At 36.1% G+C, this 20,107-nt stretch overlaps 2 pseudogenes; one reads left to right on the plus strand and one right to left on the minus strand.

The window, feature by feature from the left end:
* Positions 1–4,585: 4,585 nt before the first annotated feature.
* Positions 4,586–5,658, plus strand: LOC102604431 (uncharacterized; annotated as a pseudogene).
* Positions 5,659–8,417: 2,759 nt separating this feature from the next.
* On the minus strand, positions 8,418–14,207 carry LOC107061837 (uncharacterized; annotated as a pseudogene).
* Positions 14,208–20,107: the final 5,900 nt, after the last annotated feature.

Raw genomic sequence — 20,107 nt, forward strand, 5'->3', positions numbered from 1 at the left:
TTCTATTTACCATATCTTCGTCGATACCTTATGTAGGACAATGTCACATTCTTTATATCACAACCTTACTATACATCTTCTAATCATCCTGATGTCTCTGAGATCTTACTCCTACCTCTCAGTTCTTACCTGTACCAACTTTTGAGGGACCTACAGTTACTTCTACATCTCTACTTGTAGTACCATCACTCCTGACTTATCATCATAATTCGCATCTTGCACTATTCTCCGGTGAATTATGCCATGCGTCAAACAATGTTGCTACTGCGGACTTGCCTCCTCCTAGCCAACCGATTGCATTTCAAAAAGGTATACAATCCACTTGAAATACTAACCCATATTATGCTTACTTGAGTTATCATCATTTATCATCACCCCACTATGCCTTTGTATCATTTGTCCTCTATTTTTATCCCTAAGACTATAGGTGAAATACTTTCTCATTTTGAAGGGAGGTAGACGATGATTGATGCCATGTCTACTTTACATACGTGTGGTACTTGAGAGCTAGTCCCATTTCCTGTAGGTAAATCTACTATTGGTTGTCGTTGAATTTATGCGGTCAAAAATGGTTTAGATAGTTAGGTTTATAAGGTTCACCTTGTTGCCAAAGGGTATAATCGGTGTAATACCCCATTTTAACTCGAGGTCCAAACGGTGTACAACATATTGTGATTCTTAATGCTATTTTAAAGAGTCGGCACCTAATCATGTGAAGGTAAATTATGATACCTATTTTACTAAAGTTATTCTATATTAACTCTACATTAAGGTCTACTTAACCTTATATGATTCTAGGTAAGGGTTCTAATTTATCTTAAAGGGAAGGGGTAAGACATCCTTTAAGATCCGTTAAAAAATAGTTAACCGGCCAAACTTAGGTTAATTAATTAAACTAAAATATAATGCTAAAGAATTTGCAAAAAACCATGAGTGGAAAACATTTTAACATATGAAAAACTCTTTTATATTTGGAAAGAATTTACTTGTATTTTAATTTTTTGAAAACAATAGATAATCACTTGTTTAAAACGACAATTGTTTGTACAAAATTTGGTACGAAAAATGCATACTAAAAGAATGGTTTCAGTATACGAAGTTAATGCACATGTCTTAAAATTTGTTTGCACCTTGAAAAGCATTCTACATTTGAAAATTGATTGAAATAGAATGACAAAAACTTGAAAAGAAGAAAATAAAAAAGTCATTTGCTTAAAATAATTTTATTAGTCTCTGAAGTCATGGCTATAAAAACACAGTACAAAATCTAAATTATGACCCCAAAAATGCTTCTTTAAAAAAAAAATCAAATTGAGCTTAAATAAATGCTAGATTTCTTACAAAAAAGGAAAAGCTCACATATGATAGATAGTTTATCGATATTTAGGGGTGTTCAAGGTTTGGATAAAAACCGATCCAAACCGAAAAACTAAACCAAACCGATTTTTATTTGGGTTAGGTGTGGTTTGGTTTTAGATTTTTAAAAATCGATAGCATATGGGTTGGTTATGGTTTTGTTCGAAAAAAACCGAAGAAATAACCGAATTGAACCGACAAATTATATACATATATTTTATTATTATACATACATAATATATTATTTTTATAAACAATTTTAAAGATCTGGTATGTTTTTCATCAAAAATTATTTATAATTTACTTATGAAAGAAAAAATGCATAAGGTGAGAATATTTATCTTATTGGTTTTATATATATGAGTGTGTCTGACAATTCTTTATAAGATTGAAAATATTACTCTCTCTTTCTTCTAGGACAAAATAATGAATTTTGAAGCTTTATTCATAGTAAATTCAATTATTGAAAGTTCTGTAATGTCAGTCACTCTAACTATTTTGGTTTTAAATGGATTGTTGTCACTTTTTTCACATTTTGAATGAATTGTGTCTTCTATTTTTGTCTATGGTTAATAAAAGATTAACCAAACCAAATCGAACCGAACAGATAACAACCAAACTGATAAATATATACTATATTTGGTTTCGTTTGGTTTGGTTTTGATAATTTTAAAACTGATTAAATTGGTTTGGTTTTGATTTTGACCAATAACCGATCCAACCAACCCGTGAATACCCCTATCGATAATTAGTTTGTGGCTAACTAAGTAATTAGATTTAAACGTGATCATTTTTCCTATGTCGATTATCCCGAATGAAAAGAAAAACTAAAAACACATTTAAATCACATACGTAAGTTCATCATGTCAAGAAAAATCAATAAAAACAAATAAATGTTAAAGATATAAATAGACATAGGCGACTCCAAGTGAGTTTCACTCGTTTTGCTTACTATTCCAGATAGTCAAAGATATAGAGTCCATATGCGGGTATAATGGTAGCGAGTCCATGAGATTGCATTTTGGCACATTCGGAGTCCATTTTTGCTCCAAAGTTCATGCAAGTAAAGAAAGATTAAAGAGATTAGTAAGACAATTCAACTTTAATAGATATTGAATAAGTCAAGAATAGAGCCAAATAAAGTCACGCCACAAAATACATTCCGGGATACAAATTAAAATGCAAGCATCAGATAAGATACATGACGATTTTTTAACCAAACTCGAAGCAGCCAAATATGAAGCAATCATACGTGCATTATAGACACAAGATTATATTCCAACTTCAACAGATTTGAACTTTGGGTGGGGGGGGGGGGGGGAAAAGGTTATTTTGGGGGGGGGGGGGGGGGGAGAAAAGCTTATTTTCTTAAAAATAAATACCAAGGCTGCTATAGAGAATCCCAAAAATACTTCCGTAACTCGAATGCAAAATGTTGGTATTTATAGGAATGAATTTGGGTTCTTGGCTCAAGTTTTAGCGGGATTTCAAGAATCAAATTAGTCATTTTGAATTCAAAATTCATCTCTGAACTTACTCTGTCCAAATCGCAGAAGTCTCTTGATCAGAAAAATGAAGGGTTTCTATCTTAACTTGGGCAGATTTGGATTTGGGCTGCACATAGGGATTTGGGCCGAAGTTGGGCCTATTTGCCTTTCTTCTTTTAAATTATGTTGGGCTTCTTACTTAATACTCCCTCTGTCCCAATTTATGTGGAACTTTTTATTTTTTGAGAGTCAAACAGTTTAAGTTTAATTTGACCGACAATTTGTGCATGGAATCTTCAAATTTTTTGAAATGAAATTTATATATTTATAAACTATGTAAAAAGTACTATAAGTCACAATAATTGATAATTCAAAATGTTTAAAATATCTATGAAAATATTAAGGTCAAAGATAGACTTGTTTGAATCTTGAAATCCGAAAAGTGCCACATAAAATGGGACGGAGAGAGTAACTGATACAATATATGTTAAAAAAATACAACTAATAATTTACATAATAAAAATATCAGTATTACAAATTTACGCTAATATAAAATATACAAATATAAAAGAAGGATTTATAATTAGTTTAATAAGTACGAAACTTGAAATAAAGTGACAACAAATAGTTTTCTTAAGAAAAGAAGGTGTAAAAAGTGATAATAGTAATTTCGATAATAAAACATATAATTTTAGTAGATAAATAGTTGTAGTAGTAAAATAGTTGTGAAAAAAGAATATTTGATACGTTATTAATTTAAAAGCTCAAAAAAAAAATAAAAAATGAAGGATGGTCGAAATTCTGTGTCAACAGCTTGTCCCTCTTTGACCAAAGACGATGTAAGAGTTTTTGGGCAAAAAGTTGACATAGTAGCCAATTTTGTCCCAACCAACAAATACGACCTTGGGAGTGTATGAGAAAATATGAGCATTGGATAACTGATGAGGTAGAGAATTTTGTAAACAAGGTAGTCGGGAGCTAACAAAAATTGCTCCAATATTGAATTATGATGTTATTGGATATTGTGATCGAGGAGAGTATTCGAGATTGGAGTCGAGCAGAGTTCAAGGTAGACCTATGACCTTTGTTGAAAAGCTAAACTTTCACAACAAATTGCCCAGTTCACTGCTTAGATAAAGCTCCACGTTGCATTGTGTCTCTCGTTGCTGCTTGTAGATTGTGCTTTCTGCCAAATGTTGCTAAAATTGTTAGGAAATAATATAAAGCTAGAAATATAAATAAATATCTTATGAGAAATATCATACAAGAGTTTATATATACTAAAACGTCGAGCAATGGATATTTCGTTGCTAATTTCGTCGCTATATTGTAATTAATTATATCGCCATCCTTTTGTTGCTAATTTTGTAGCTAAATTTATGGGGCGTAAAATTGGCGCCAAATTTTTGCAACGAATTGTTATTTCGTCACTAGGCCATCAATATATATGGGGTTAATTTAATTTTAGTTTTTATAGCGACGTAATTATAAATCCGTTGCTAATCCATCGTTATATAGCAATGAAAATATGTTTGTTGCTAAAAATCCGTCACTAAACGCTGATTTTTTTTGTAGTGATATTTTTATAGAAAAATATAGATAAATTCTACAGGTTCTTCCATACCCATAAATCTATCATTAGACGTGTAACAGATTAACTGACAAGCTCCAAGGTTACTCATTAAAGTAGTGACTAACTTGGACAAGTTCTGAATATCCCATATTTTGCACATTTTATCCTGGTTCAAATTGCAAACATTAGGCCATCATCGGGATGCCACGTTGATGCAAATGAGATGAAGTTGGAGTGTAATATATCGTATCAACAAAGAGATGAACTTTATACATAGAAGATGAATATGAAATGGAAGAACTAGATTATTTTGTTGATGAGTTCCAAGGGGTAGACTTGGGTGGCTTTGATTCGGTTTTAGATGAGTTGCAAGGCATAGACTTGGATGAATTTGATTTGGATGTAGATGAGCTCTTAAAGGTAGGCTTAGGTGGCTTTGATTCAGATGTAGATGAGTACGATTACATGAATAAAAGAATGTAAGATATCTTGGCTATAGAGGTAAGGAAGGACAAAGATATTAAAGGGATCCCCTAGAAAGGGTTCCCATAACCAGGGAGACAACTAGGCAAAGAAAACTACAACGCTATCAGAACTATGAAAATATTCCTCACACTGGTTAGACAACCGAAAAGGAGTTCAAAACCACAAAGAAAGGTAATTTAAACTATGATTTCAAATGGAATGGAAGATTTATAACATCAACGTCCTCTCATCCCCAGCTGAGGAATTTGGTTTGGACACCTTTTAACCATGATGTGTACATGATGTCTAATTTTTTCAGTCATCTGTTACACTAACTTCCTCTCACACCCAATTGAGGAAGTTGGTTTGGGCACCTTCGAAGCATGATGTGTACCTGATGTCTCATTTCTTTGAAATTCATTGGTCAACATTGACTTGGTGAAAATTGATATTCTCAATTTATCAAGGCATGTAGCACCACTCTAGAAAAATATTGAAATCCTTTTAGAGGGATTTACGGAGACCCTAGTAAGCACTCTTGCTGTGAAAGATAAGTTGCTTTTTACTAGGGGATTGCAAGGAGAACTTATTGTCAATTATTTAGATAAGCTTGGAGTTTTCTTTTGTTCTCATCGACCTAAGTCAAGGATGTCATTACCACTGCTATTGAGATTAAAAAATATGCCAGAGGTGCACTTCATTTTATAGCTTTAAATAATGATTCTAGAGTTAGAAATTTTGATTTCAAGAAATTTTAATTGTCTAACCATTTCAATTTTCCCGAGCCAGTGAATCATAGATCACTCAGCCCTGATGACAATCTCTAACTCCAGGATGGCATCACTGACCAGGGAAATTGGAAATGATTAGATAGTTGAGATTTCCCCAAATCGAAAACTCTAACTCTAGAATCATTATTTGATGTTATAAAATAGAGTGCACCACTAATAGTGTTGTTAATCTTAATAGTAGTGGCAATGGCATAATCGTTATACGTTGGTCAAGAACATAAGCAATCTCCAAGATTATCTAAATACTTGACGATTAGTTCTTCTTTTAATCTACCAACAACAAGAAACTTATCTTTCATAACAAGAATAATTACTCGAGTCTCCGTAAATCCCTCTTAAAGGCTTTCATGGTGTTTCTCGAGTGACGCTACCTGCCTTGATAAATGGACAATTACTATTTTTGTGCAGGTTCATGATTACTAGTGAATAATAGAAAAATGAGACATCAGAAGATGCCTCGACAAAATTCCTCAGTTGGGGGGTGAGGAAATGTTGATATAAAGGATCTTGCATTCCATATGAAATCATAGTACAAATAATCACGCTACCCTAGAAAGTCACCGAAAATTGACGCACATTGCTCTGTCTGGCTGAGTTTTCTTCCCTTAAATATGGGGTTCATGCATATACCATTGGATCTACTTTTATTAATATAACCATTGGCCAACTGGGTGGCATATATTGTCATAGTCGCCTGCCAGCAACGATAGCTATTTGATTCTCTACTCGGATTGTAAAAGGTCCATTACAATTCGAGAATTATTATTGAATTGCGTATCTACATTATTACATTTAGATCATATCTATAGAAACTACATTAGATTCCTTTCTCGACTAGGAAACTACAATACTATTCTTTTCCAAGTAGGATTATATATTTTTATTTTTATTTTATGAATGTGATGATCGGATCATCTTTCATGCACCTCGACTAAATTTACAACAGACCTACCACCTCCCTAGCAACAAGTATCAGGTTACTCTGTTCACCAAGGCTAGGACAGATGGAAAGAATCAACTAGTGTTTTTGTCTTCGTTGAGTTTTGACCCTAAAACGTAGGATTCTCAACCACTTCATTGACCACTCGTCTTCACCCTAGGATATCAAATAGGATTTTATATACTAATCTTTTTCCAAGTAGGTGGCCTATGCTATAAATGAGACCACACTCAGTTTTATCATTCAAATGACGGAGCTAGTCTACATTACAAATAGCAAGATAAAAAAATATGAACCTAAATATAATCCACTTCTACCCTCAGAGTGCTCATAATATTGTATCAAGATATGAATAGTTGTGTCATCGCCCAAACTCAAGGAGGCTACTAAATATGTGATTCCACACGCCAATGATATGGACTGTCTATCAGGACTAAAGGACACTCATGATATCTCACCAGAGAAATCATTTTCTTACTCCACCCATATCCACATTTTACAAAAAAAATGTAAAAAATTTCTACAAGCTCAGCCATACTCATAAATATGTCATCACACGCCTAGAAGATTGACCGAAAGCTTCAAGGTTACCCTTCGAAGTAGAGACTAACTTAGACATGTTTTATTCTGGTTCTCATTTGCAGACGTTAGTCTATCAGGACGTCACGATAATGCAAATGAGTAGTCCACATGTCTACATAAAGGAGAAACAACCTTTATATTCCTGGAGTTAATAAAAAAACCTATCGCAAACAACATGGAAAAAACAAACACCCTAAATTTCCATCTCAAGATCATTTAGTTGGAGTGTAACATGTACCATCAACAAGAAGATGATGTCGATTACATAGCAAATTAATATGAAATGAAATTAAAGAACTAGATGAATTAATTGATTAGTTCTAACGCGTAGACTTGGGTGGCTTTGATTCAGATGTAGATGAGTCGCAAGGTATAGACTTGGATGACTTTGATTTGGATATAGATGAGTTTCTATGCATAGACTTAGGTGACTTTGATTCAAATGTACATGAGTATGACTACATGAATAAAAGAATGCAAGATATTTTGGTTGTTGAGGTAGCGAATGACAAAGGTATTCAAGGGATCTCCAAGGAAAGGGTTACCATAACCAGGGAGACAACTAGGCAAAAAAGACTACAACGCTATAAAAAATATGAAAATATTCCTCAATCTGGTGAGATATGAGAAAAGGATTGCAAAACCATAAACAAAGAAGATTTACACTATGATTTTAGATTGAATGCAAGATCTATTACATCAACGCTCTCTTACCCTAGCTGAGAAATTTGGTTTGGGCGCCTTCTAAGCATGATGTATACCTGATGTCTCATTTTTCTATCACTGATTGGTCATCATTGACATGTGCAAAAATTGAAATTCTCAATTTATCACGGGATGTAGCGCCACTAGAGAATCATCCTGAAAGTTTTTTAGAGGTATTTAAGGAGACATGAGTAAGAACTCTTGCTATGAAAGATAAATTGTTTGTTACTAGTGGATTGCATTGACAACTTATCATCAAGTATTTAGATAAGACTTGAGTTTTCTTTTATTCATGCCAACATATGTCGATGATGACATTACCACTTCTATTGAGATTAATAACACTGCCAGTGGTGCACTTCATTTAATAGCTTCAAATTATGATTCTAGAGTTAGAGACTTTGATTTCAAGAAATTTCAACTGTCTAACCATTTCATTTTCCCTAGCTGGTGAATCATACGTCACTCAGCCTTGATGGCAATCTCTAACTCTAGGATGGCATCACTGACTAGGGGAACTAGATATATTTAGACAATTCAAATTTCTCCAAATCAAAATCTCTAACTATAGAATTATTATTTGAAGCTATAAAATGAAGTGCACCACTGACAATGTTAGTAGTCTTAATAGCAGTGAAAATGGCCTCATCGTCATATGTCAACCGAAAACAAAAGCAGACTCTAGGATTATCTATGTACTTGAAGATTAGTTCTCTTTGCAATCCACTAGAAACTTACTTTTCACAGTTACAGAGCTTACTCGGGTCTCTGTAAATCCCTCTAAAATGCTTTCAAGATGTTTCTCGAGTAACGCTACATGACAATTTTAGTTTTTGCACTGGTCAATGATGACCAATGAATGATAGAAAAATGTGACATTAGGTACACATCATGATTAGAATATTCCCATACCTAAATTCCTCAGTTGGGGAAGAGAGAATGTTGATGTAATGGATCTTGCACTCCATCTGAAATCATAGTATAAACCATCTTTCTTTGTGGTTTTTCACTCCTTTTCTGATGTCTCACTAGATTGACGAATATTTTCATAGTTCTGATAGTGTTCTAGTCTTATTTTCCTACTTGTCTCCCTGGTTATGGTAACCCTTTCCTATGGGATCCCTTGAATATCTTTTCCCTTCCTTACCTCGACAGCCAAAATATCTTATGTAAAGATAAGATACCTAAGCCTAACTCAGCCCCAAAACTAAGGCATGAGAGGAGGAATGCCCAAATCCATATAAGGAGACAAATTTTCCATCCCTCTACCGATGTGGTACTTCTTAACACTCCCACCATGCGCAGACCTCAACTGGAGCGTGAACACTTCTAAATGAGGGCCCAACATCAGAGAACAACAAATTGGGATAGATCTGGCTTTGATACCATGTAAAGATATGATACTTGGGCCTAACTCAACCCCAAAAGCTTGCTCATGAGGGGAGGTCTGTCCAAGTCCATATAAAGAGACCAATTTTCCATCCCTCTACTGATGTGGGACTTCTTAACATCTTGGATTCTTTTATCATGTATTCATACTCATCTACATCCTAATTAAAGCCACCTAAGTCTACGTACGCTTTGGAAATCATCTATATCCAAATTAAAGTCATTCAAAGTCAATGCCTTGCAACTCATCTACATCCTAATCAAACCCACCCAAGTCCACGCCCTAGAACGCATCAATAAAATCATCTAGTTCTTCTATTTTGTATTCTACTACTATGTAATCATCATCATCTACTTATTGATGGCACATGTTACACTGCAATTAATTATCTTGGTGCAAAAATTTAGGGTGCCTATTTTTCGCATGTTGATCACGATAGGTTTTTTGGTTGACTCCAAAATTGGAGAAGTTATTTATACTTTGTGTGGACATGTGGACTACTCATTTGAATCAGCATGGCATCTGATGGCCTTACATTTGCAAGTGGGAACCAATATAAATGTGTAGAATATGGGATATTCGAAAACTTATCCAAGTCAGTCACTACTTTGAAGGGTAACCTTGGAGCTATTTAGTCAATCTGCTACATGTCTGATGATTGATTTATGTGTGAGGTAGAGCTAGTAGAATTTGTCAACATTTTTTAATGGTAAAATGTGGAAATCATAGTAAAAACAAGCACCCTACCCTAGAAAGTCTTCAGAAATTGACGCACGGTGATCTGTCTGGTTGCGTTTGCTTCCCCTGAATATGGGGTTCATGCATATATCATTGGCTCTAGTTTTGTTAACATAACCATTGGACAGATGGGTAACATATATTGGTCATAACCGTGTGCCAGCAGTGGAAGGTTTTTTATTCTCTACCAGGATCGTAGAATCTATAATATAATGTGAGAAATATTGGAGAAAATATTATTGAATTATGTTTCTACATAATTACATTAAGACCCTATTATAGATTTTACATCAAATTTCTATTTCGACTAGGGCGCTACAGTACAATCCTTTTTCAAGTAGGATTTTGTCTTTATTATTTTATTTTATGATCTGGTGTTAGGACTACCTTTCGTACACCTCGACTAAATTCACGGGATAACTACCACCTACTCTTTCCACCAAGGCTAAGACAGATAAAAAGAATCACCTAGTGATTTTTTGTCTCTACTGAGTTTTGAACCTGGGGCCTAGGGTTCTCAACCACTTCATTTAACGCTAGGTCAGACCCTTTAGTTCATAGGATTTTATATAGTAATCCTTCTCCAAGTAAGTGGCCTATGCTATAAAGGATACCACACTCTGTTTTATCGTTCAAATGACTAGAGATCGTCTAGCTTTCAAATAGCATGATAAAACAAATATGAACCTATATATAATCAAATTCTACCTTCAGTGTGCTCGTATTATTGCATGAAGGTATGAATAGTTGTATGGTCACCCAAACTCAAGGAGGCTACTAAATGTGTGATTCCACATGCCAATGATAAGGGACTCTACAATAGAACTAAGAGACACTTCTCATATCTCATCGAAGAAATCAATTTCTTTTTCAACCTTATATCCACATATTACTTTTAAAATGTGGATAAATTATACAAGCTCTGCCATTCCCATAAATCTTCCATCAGATATGTAGTAGATTGATCGAATAGCTCCAAGGCTCCCCTTGATAGTAGTGACTGACTTGGACAAGTTTCGAATATCCCATATACTACACGTTTTATCTTGGTTCCCAGTTGCAAATGTTAGGCCATCAAGATGCCAGGCTGATGCAAATGAGTAGTTCACATGTGCACACAAAGGAGAAATAGCCTTTCCATTCCTGCAGTAAACCAAAAAACCTATAACGATCAAAAGGAAAAAAACAAAGACCCTAAATTTTCACCCCAAGATCATTAATTGGAGTGTAACATGTCCCATCAACTAGGAGATGATGTTGAATATGTAGTAGATGAATATGAAATGGAAGAGCTAGAAGATTTGATTGATGAGTTCCAAGGCATAAACTTGGGTGGCTGTGATTCGGCTGAAGATGAGTTGCAAGATAGACTTGGATAACTTTGATTTTGATGTATATGAGTTCCTAGGCATAGATTTAGGTGGATTTGATTTGGATGTAGAAGAGTATGAGTACATGAATAAAAGAATGTAAGATATTTCGGTTGCTAAGGTAAGGAAGGGCAAAGATATTGAATGGATCATGTGGGAAAGGGTTACCATAGCCAGGAAGACAACTAGGAAAAGAAGACTGCAACGCTATCGGAACTATCAAAATTTTCCTTAATCTTGTGATACATCATAAAAGGAGTTCAAAACCATAAAGAAAGACAGATTATACTATGATTTCAGATGGAATGCAAGATCCATTACATCAACGTTCTCTCACCCCTACTAAGGAATGCAGTCTGGGCACCTTCTAAACATTATGTGTACTTGATGCCTCATTTTTCTCTAATTGGTCACCATTGTCCTGCATAAAAAATTAAAATTCTTAATTTATCTGGGCATGTAGCACCACTCAAGAAACATCTCGAAAGCCTTTCAGATGGATTTACGAAGACTCGAGTAAGTATTTCTGGTGTGAAAGATAAGTTGCTTGTTGGTGGTGGATTGTAAAGAGAACTTATCATCAAGTAGTTAGGTAAGCCTGGAGTTTGCTTTTCTTCTCCCCGACGTATGATGATGATAAAATTACCCACTGTTATTGAGATTAACAACACTGCTAGTGGTGCACTTCATTTGATAATTTAAAATAATAATTCTTGAGTTATAGATTTTGATTTGGAGAAATTTCAACTGTCGAACCGTTTCCAGTTTCCCTAGCCAGTGATGACATCCTGGAGTTAGATATTTCCATCACGGCTGAGTGATGTATGATTCACTGGCTGGGAAAAATGGAAATGGTTAGACAGTTTAAATTGATCCAAATCGAAATCTTTAACTCCTGAATCATTATTTGAAGATATAAAATAAAGTGTCGCACTAGCACTGTTGTTAATCAGAATAGCAGTGGTAATGAAATCATCGACAAATGCCGGCGAGAACAAAATCAAACTCTAGGCTTATCTAACTACTTGATAATAAGTTCTCCTTGCAATCCACCAGTAATAAGCGACTAATATTTCACAGCAAGAGTTCTTACTCAAGTCTTCATAAATCCCACTTAAAGATTTTATGAATGATTCTCGAGTCGTGCTACATGCCCTGATAAATTGATAATTTCAATTTTCACGTAGGTCAATGATGACCAATAAATGATAGAAAAACAAGACAATAGGTATGCATCACGCTTAGAAGTTGCCTAGACCAAATTCCTCAACGGGCGGGGGGGGGGGGGGGGGAGAACATTGATTTAATGGATCTAGCAGTCTATCTGGAATCATAGTATAAACTATTTTTCTTTGTGATTTTGCACGTCTTTTTTGATGTCTCACCATATTGAGGAATTTTTTTCACAGTTCTGAAAGCATTATAGTCTTCTTTGCCTAGTTGTCTACCTGGTTATGGTAGCCCTTTCCCAGTGGATCCCTTCAATATCATTGCCCTTCCTTACCTCAACATCTGAAATATCTTGCATTTTTTATTCATTACTCAAACTCATCTACATATGAATCAAAGCTACCTAAGTCTACGCCTAGGAACTCTTCTACATCTAAATCAAATTCATCCAAGTCTATGCCTTGCAAGTCATCTACATCGAAATGAAAAGACACCTAAGTCTATGCCTTGGAACTCATCAATAAACTCATCTAGTTCTTTCAATTCATATTCATCTTCTACATAATCAGCATAATCTCCTTGTTGATGGGACATGTTATACTCCAACTAACTGATCTAGGGGCAAAACCCCTTCTCTAGAAAGTCGCCAGAAATTGACGCACGGTGATCTCTCTGGCTGAGTTCTCTTCCACTGAATATGGGATTCATGCATATATCATTGGCCCTTGTTTTTTTAACATAACCACTACTCAGATCGGTACCATATATTGGTCATGGACGCCTGCAGTAGTGGAAACTCTTTGATTCTCTACCAGGATCGTAGAAGCTTCGATACCATATGAGAGAAAATAGAGAAAAATATTATTGAATTGTGTATCTACAATATTATATTGAGACCTTATTATGGATATTACGTTAGACTCTCTTTCCGACTAGGACACTACATTACAATCCTTTTTTCAAGTAGTATTTTATATTTATTTTTTATGTCAGCGGCGTCAGACCAACTTTCATGCACCTCGACTCATTCCATGGATACCTAGCACCTCCCATCAACAATGGGTATCAGGTAACTCTGTCCACCAATGCTAGGTAAGATGGGAAGAATCACCTAGTATTTTTTGTCTGCGCTAAATTGTGTTGTCTAGCGGAGCCTAGAAGAAAGTGACTCACACAGATAGCAGACTAATTTTAAATAAAAAAGAATAGTCAAACCAACCTAGTTGGCTGGTCAATCTCAGAGATTTTGTCGACTGGCAAATTAGGGACGGACGACCACGGGTGGATGGTGATGTAAAAGATATTCCAATAACTAGCCAACTCCACTTTCTAACGAGGTTAGGCGTGGACTAGAAAATGAAAACTACTAAACCTGCGTCTCATCGAATGGGAAGTTCAAAGATGGACATCCGGTTCAACACAAAATCATTAAAGTTTAGGGGGCGTTGTTCAAAGTAAAGGGAAGATCTTGCTTCTGGGATGGAGTTGTATGACGCGAGAGTTTTGTATTGATGCTTTGGGAAGAGTGTGATACCACTTTTCAGACTCGACAAACGGTCCACGGAGCTGCATTCCTACTTACCTGGTCTATCCACATCGCTCTCTCCAGGAGGTTGGCCGTCTATCCTAGATCTTCCCATTTTAGAGAAGATCCCGAGCTTGATCAGGAGTTTTGCAAATAAGATATATCATCATTTCTTTGATGGGATTCTACATCATTCCCTATTTGGTATTGTTCTATCCAAGCTCCTACTCCTAGACCACTATATAAATCAACTTGATAAGGACCCTGAATTGGTGGAATTCATACGACAAGGCCTACAAACCAAGTGACTTTTACCTGAGAGTACGATGGCATGGTGTGAAATTTCCTGGAGATTATGACCACATTTCCTCTCTCTTGACAAGAGAACAATTGTTCTGGAACTAATTTCATCCAAGAAAGTGAAAATCTTCAACTGAGAAGTTTTTGTTGCTAATATTTTCCCATATGGCTTGACAGAAACCCAAAAGAGTAACCAGTTTATGCAGAAACAAATTAAGCATAGAATGTCGGTTGCTACAAGGAGAAAACCACTACAGGAATGCCAACACCAGGTAGACACAAATGGAGCAATGACCTGTATTCAAAACATATAGTGATCAAGTATTACATGAGAAAAATCTTGCTAACTCTCAGTAAAGGGGATCTTGTATCGTTGTTGGGAGTACCCATTTTGCATTACAAAAACTACAGATGGGGTATAAGATACCAATAGTTCAGTAACTCATCAAAGACCAAAATGCAAGATTCTCAAAATGTAACCATCATCAAAGACAATGAACATATAGGTACAATTAGTTTGGAGCTTATATTAAGTTTTGATGATTTTACTATTAGTTTGGAGCTGATATTAAGTTTTGATGATTTAACAAACTTAGGAATCTAACAAATAACCAAATCATTGTTATTGAGACTGCTGGAAGGGGAAATGAATGAATAAACTCAGTGTGAGGAATATTTGTGTGTCATCATAAAAAGGGGGAAATGATATTTTTCTAGGTGTTTTGATGATCCTCGCAAATGCAAAGACCTGGTCCCGAGTGCTCTCATCTAGATTCAAAATGTGGTACAACTGTAAAGCTGTCATGTCAGGTGGTAGGTGAAAAGTGCAGTGTACTGAACCAACAATAAGAGCAGACGAAATTGTCTATCTTAGTGTCTTACAAATGCAGGGACCCGGTCCCTGGCAGAGTTCTCTCGTCTAGATTTATAATGGTGTACAACTAGAAAGCTGTCATGTCAGAGGTTGGTGAGGCATCAGCGTACTACACCTATCAGAATGAATGAGGTTGTTTGTCCAACGGTCAATAACTCTTTATGGTTGACTTAGTCAACATGACAAATAATAAATTAATTCATTCATTCAAAAGGTGTGAGAGCCATCAAGTCTTATCAAGAACTCACCAAGAAAAATTTGCAAGGGACCTGGTCCCTGCAAGTCTACATATGTGAAAGGACGACAAGACAACTGTCAGAAAAGTTGCCACCTCTGATGTGGTAGATGCACGTCCTTCTAGAGAGACAAACTCTCAGTGAATAAGCGGTCCCAAGGAGTTTGTGTCTTTTTTGTATAGTGTCTTCTCCAAAACACAAACTCAATATTTGGCAAACAAAACTCACAAGCTTAAAAAGAGAAGGCCATCTTCAAGGAAGAACTCAAGAACGAAAACAGATACAACAAGGACCTAATCAACAGAAGAAGTGATTTCCGTACCTATTGTTCTTCTTGAATGTTTGTATTGAGCTTAACTTGAAGGATTCGTTTCACTCTTGTTAGAAATGTTTGAAAACTTTGTTTGAGTCTTGTAAGAACATAGTTAGAGGTAACTTGGTGTCTTACGGTCAAAAGTCTATATTAATCATTGAGGGTTAGTATAGTGGGCAATGGATGCATTGCTTAGGCTCATGTAAGTAATAGGGATATTACTTATGTTGAGATTAAGAGGTTAATCTCATGTTGTAATCTGTGTTTCACTTTGGCGTGAGAAGATTAGTGAAAACAATTTGAAAAGTCCTGTGTGATAGGCCATGGTTTTACTCCCTTGAGCAAGGAGGTTGCCACATAAAACTCTTGTGCCTGTTTAACATTGTGCTATTTATTTTCTGCACTTTAATTCTGTTGAGGGACCTGGTCCCGAGTTCACTCGTTGAAACGTACATTCCATCAATTGGTATTAGAGCTTGGGCTCTCTATCTAGTTAACACCAAGAGAAAGATTGCTAAAGGATATGACGACACCACTAAGCATGCAAAGAAGTCAGTCTCCCACAAGACCTCCTCTTTTCGATGGTCAGTTCTATAGACACTAGAGGATTTGGTGAGAGACTATCTCATGGCTTAGGACATTGAAATGTGGGACATGATATGTGAAGGTCCTTATGTGCCAACCATGAAGGTTAAGGTTGGAGAGATCACAAGAGTCATTCCCAAAACTAGAAAAAGTATAATGACTCTGACAAGAAACTAGTTCAGAAATATCAGAAAGCCAGGAAGCTACTTATGTGTGGCATTGGAGTTAACGAATACAATCTGATCTCCTCATGCGAATTGGCCGACGACATCTAGGATCTGTTGAGAACAACCTATTAAGGCATTGAGGAAACAAGGAAATCTAAGCTAGATTTCTTTACTACTCAGTTCGAAAGTTTCACCATGAAAGAAGGTGAACCCATTCATAAAATGAGCACCAGATTCTCCACCATTACAGATGAGCTAACATTCCTTAAAGAACCAGTCCCTGTTTGCAAGCAAGTCTCCAAGATACTGGAAATTCTCCCTAGATCTTGGACTAATGATTTTATGACTAGCAATGAGACAAGGGAATCTAAAGTAGTGACTTTGTGTGCACTATTTGAGCATCTTCAAGTTCATGAGATGCATAAAAAGGGGAAGGGTCTCATTCTCAAGGGTGAAGACATGAGGGCAGATCTGACTAATGATGTTGATCAGAAGAAAGAAAATCATGATAAGGCTACCAGCTTAAGTGAAGTGTGTCACAAGTGTGATCAACCAGGTCACTCCATTGGAAACTGTCCTATGTACAAGGGTGACCACATAGAATATGTCAAAATTGAAGAAGGTAAAGACGAAGAGAGGGATCAGGTCCGTCCAAAGATAAGCAGGAGTGAAGCCTATTTCCAGGCGGTGAAAAGGGATATGACTGCATGGGAAGATTCCTCGATTTAATCAGATGACTCTGAGTGCTCTAATGATGCTTTCATCAAAAATTCAGATGAGGAAGATGCTGATGAAAAGGTTATCGTATCTTATTTCAAACAAAACTTAAATAACTTTTCTACCCGTAAATTGAGAAAGCTAGTTGTTATATTATTTAATTTGATAAGTAAGATGACGACTGAGAAGGATCTTGTGAACAATAGCCTAGACATCTCTCAAGGTGGAAAAATTGCTTTAGTTGCCCAAATAACTGTTATTGAAAGTCAAATGGTTGTTCTAGAAGCTGAAAATCTAAAAGTAAAGGAAAAGATAAAAGGGGCGACTACTACAGTTTTTAAAGGAAAGAACGAGGCCAACAACTTACAACTGGAGCTTGAAAATAAGCTGCACACTGTTGAAATAAATATGAATTTGTGTCTAGAGAGAAATTTTGAGCAGGAGAGGGACTTGGTCCGTGTAAAAAAGGAACTGGCAAACTCCCTCAAATAGACCAATTCCTCTAAGATTCTTACAAATTTGATTGGTAAAGGCAACAACAGTAGAAGAGGGATGGGTTGTGACAAGATAAATTCCTCGTACAATCCTCATAGAAAAAATGTTTTTGATGTTGATAATCTGTTGTATGTGCACTGTGGTCGAGATGGACATTTTAAGAAAATTTGTCCGATTTTGAAAAAATATGAAGGAAGTTTGTCAAACTATTTCAAACAGAGGGATAGACTGAAGAAGGTGCTTGGTCCTGCTTCTGGTCCCGAGTTGATGAAAACCAGCCTGCCTTACTAGACAAAAGAGTTTCTTATCACTCTGTTATCTGCTTACTGGGAGCTCCGTCTCAAATGGGATCCCAAGGCTAACAAGTGATTTTCTATGCAAGTGAGAGGAGGAGCATCAATCAGTGTTGGTTTATGAATAGTGGATGCTCAAAGCATATGACTGAGAAAACTACAAAACTTCATCTCTCTCAAGTCACTTCAAGGTGGGGGTCTCTCTTTTGGTAATGGCAAGAAATGGTACATTTTTTGTGTAGACAGAACTTGAAAGTTCCACTCATTTGAAGCTGTGTACTATGTTAATGAGTTGAAGTACTATCTTTCAAGTGTTTGACAGATCTGTGATGAATGAAATAAAGTGTAATCATATCAGAAAGTGTCTTGTCACAAACTTGCTCTCTCGTGTGATGATCTTGATAGAAAAGAGATGCAAGAACATGTTCGTTGCTGAATTGAATACTGCTCGTAGTGATAGTCTAAGTTGCCTTAGTGCTCAAGGTGAAAATTCTGAGATATGACATAAGAGGCGTGCTCATGTGAATGCTTCTCTACTGCACAAACTTATGTCGAGGGACCTGGTCCCCAGTCTGCACAAAATGAAATTTGCAAATAATAAAGGTTGTGACGCTGGTGTTAAAGAGAAGCACATGAGACCATCTTTCAGGTGGAATAAATAGGCTTTTAATCTTCCAAAGAACTTTTAGCTGAAGTGGCGAATAGTTCACGTTCTGTGACCAAAATGATGATATTGAGAAGTTTGATCTCAATACTGATTAAATAATAGTTACGGTAAATTCTTCCTCAGCAAGTCCTATTGGGTATATTAAAAGGTGGTCATGTGATTTTTGATGAGTCTAGAAAAGTTGGGATGTTGCAAAATAAAGAAGATTCTGAGATGGAAAGGTTCCTTCAGAGAAACGGTCTAAATAATGAGCTTGACGAAGAACATCCTCTTCATAAATCCAACAATCTCAAGGAAGCTGATGCAGATGATGAACCTGATGAGGGACCCGGTCCGTTAGACGGTGCTGAACAAAGATGGTGCATTTCAAACTGATAATGTGAATTTTGAAGGTGAGAATGAAGAAGCTAATCAAGCTCAATTTGAAAGATGCAAAGTATGACACTCGGTTCCCCAAAAAGCTGATAGGTTGTCCAAATTCCTTTTCAACAATGGCTTCAAAAGAGGTAAAATTGACAAAACCCTCTTTTTCAAATGACAAGGAAAGGAATTACTGATTATTCAAGTACATATTGATGATGTTATCTTTGAAGCAACCTTTGAGGTGTTGCGTGAAGAGTTTGTTGCACTCTTGAATAGTGAGTTTTGAAGTGAGCATAATGGAAGAATTAAATTTCTTCTTAGAGCTGTAGATCAAGCAAGCCTATAAAGGTATCATCTGGTGTCAAGAAAAGTACATTAATGAGCTGCTCAAATGGCTAACATACTTGAAGTCAAGACAATATTAAAGAGGGGTAATGTCATAATGAAGTTCTGCAAAATTGAAGATCAAGTGGCTGACATCTTCACTAAAGCCCTAAGCAAGGACCAGTTGTGTACTCTCATAGGAACTTAGCTACAGGGAAGAAGATAGCACAGCGTTTAGGCCAATTGATGTCTGATTAAAGACAGGGACCTGGTACCAGTTCAGAGAAGCTGCTGAAAAGGTTTCATGTTATGGGTGCCTAGACAATTCATACTCTTATGGGCACTAACTTGAAGGTGGATGCTGATTAACCTGGTTCAGAGACCCTATTCTTGTACATATGAATTACTTTTAAGGGCTGGTAAGAGAATCCGAAGACACTCAAAGAAAATAGGGACCTGGTTCTATTCTGTCCATCAGGAGACTTTTTGATTTGGAGGTACATGTGATGCTGATTATGGTGGGTATCAAGTTGATGGAAAGACTACCTCAGGAGTGGCTTATGTTATAGGCTGATCTCTCACTCATGGGGAACTAAAAGGCAAGATTCAGTTGCTCTTTCAAAAACTGAGGTAGAGAATGTGGAAAGTGCAGCTTGATGTGCTCAACTCTTGTGGATCAAG

This window comes from Solanum tuberosum, unplaced genomic scaffold, assembly GCF_000226075.1.
Source record: "Solanum tuberosum cultivar DM 1-3 516 R44 unplaced genomic scaffold, SolTub_3.0 scf00171, whole genome shotgun sequence".
NCBI classification, from domain to species: domain Eukaryota; kingdom Viridiplantae; phylum Streptophyta; class Magnoliopsida; order Solanales; family Solanaceae; genus Solanum; species Solanum tuberosum.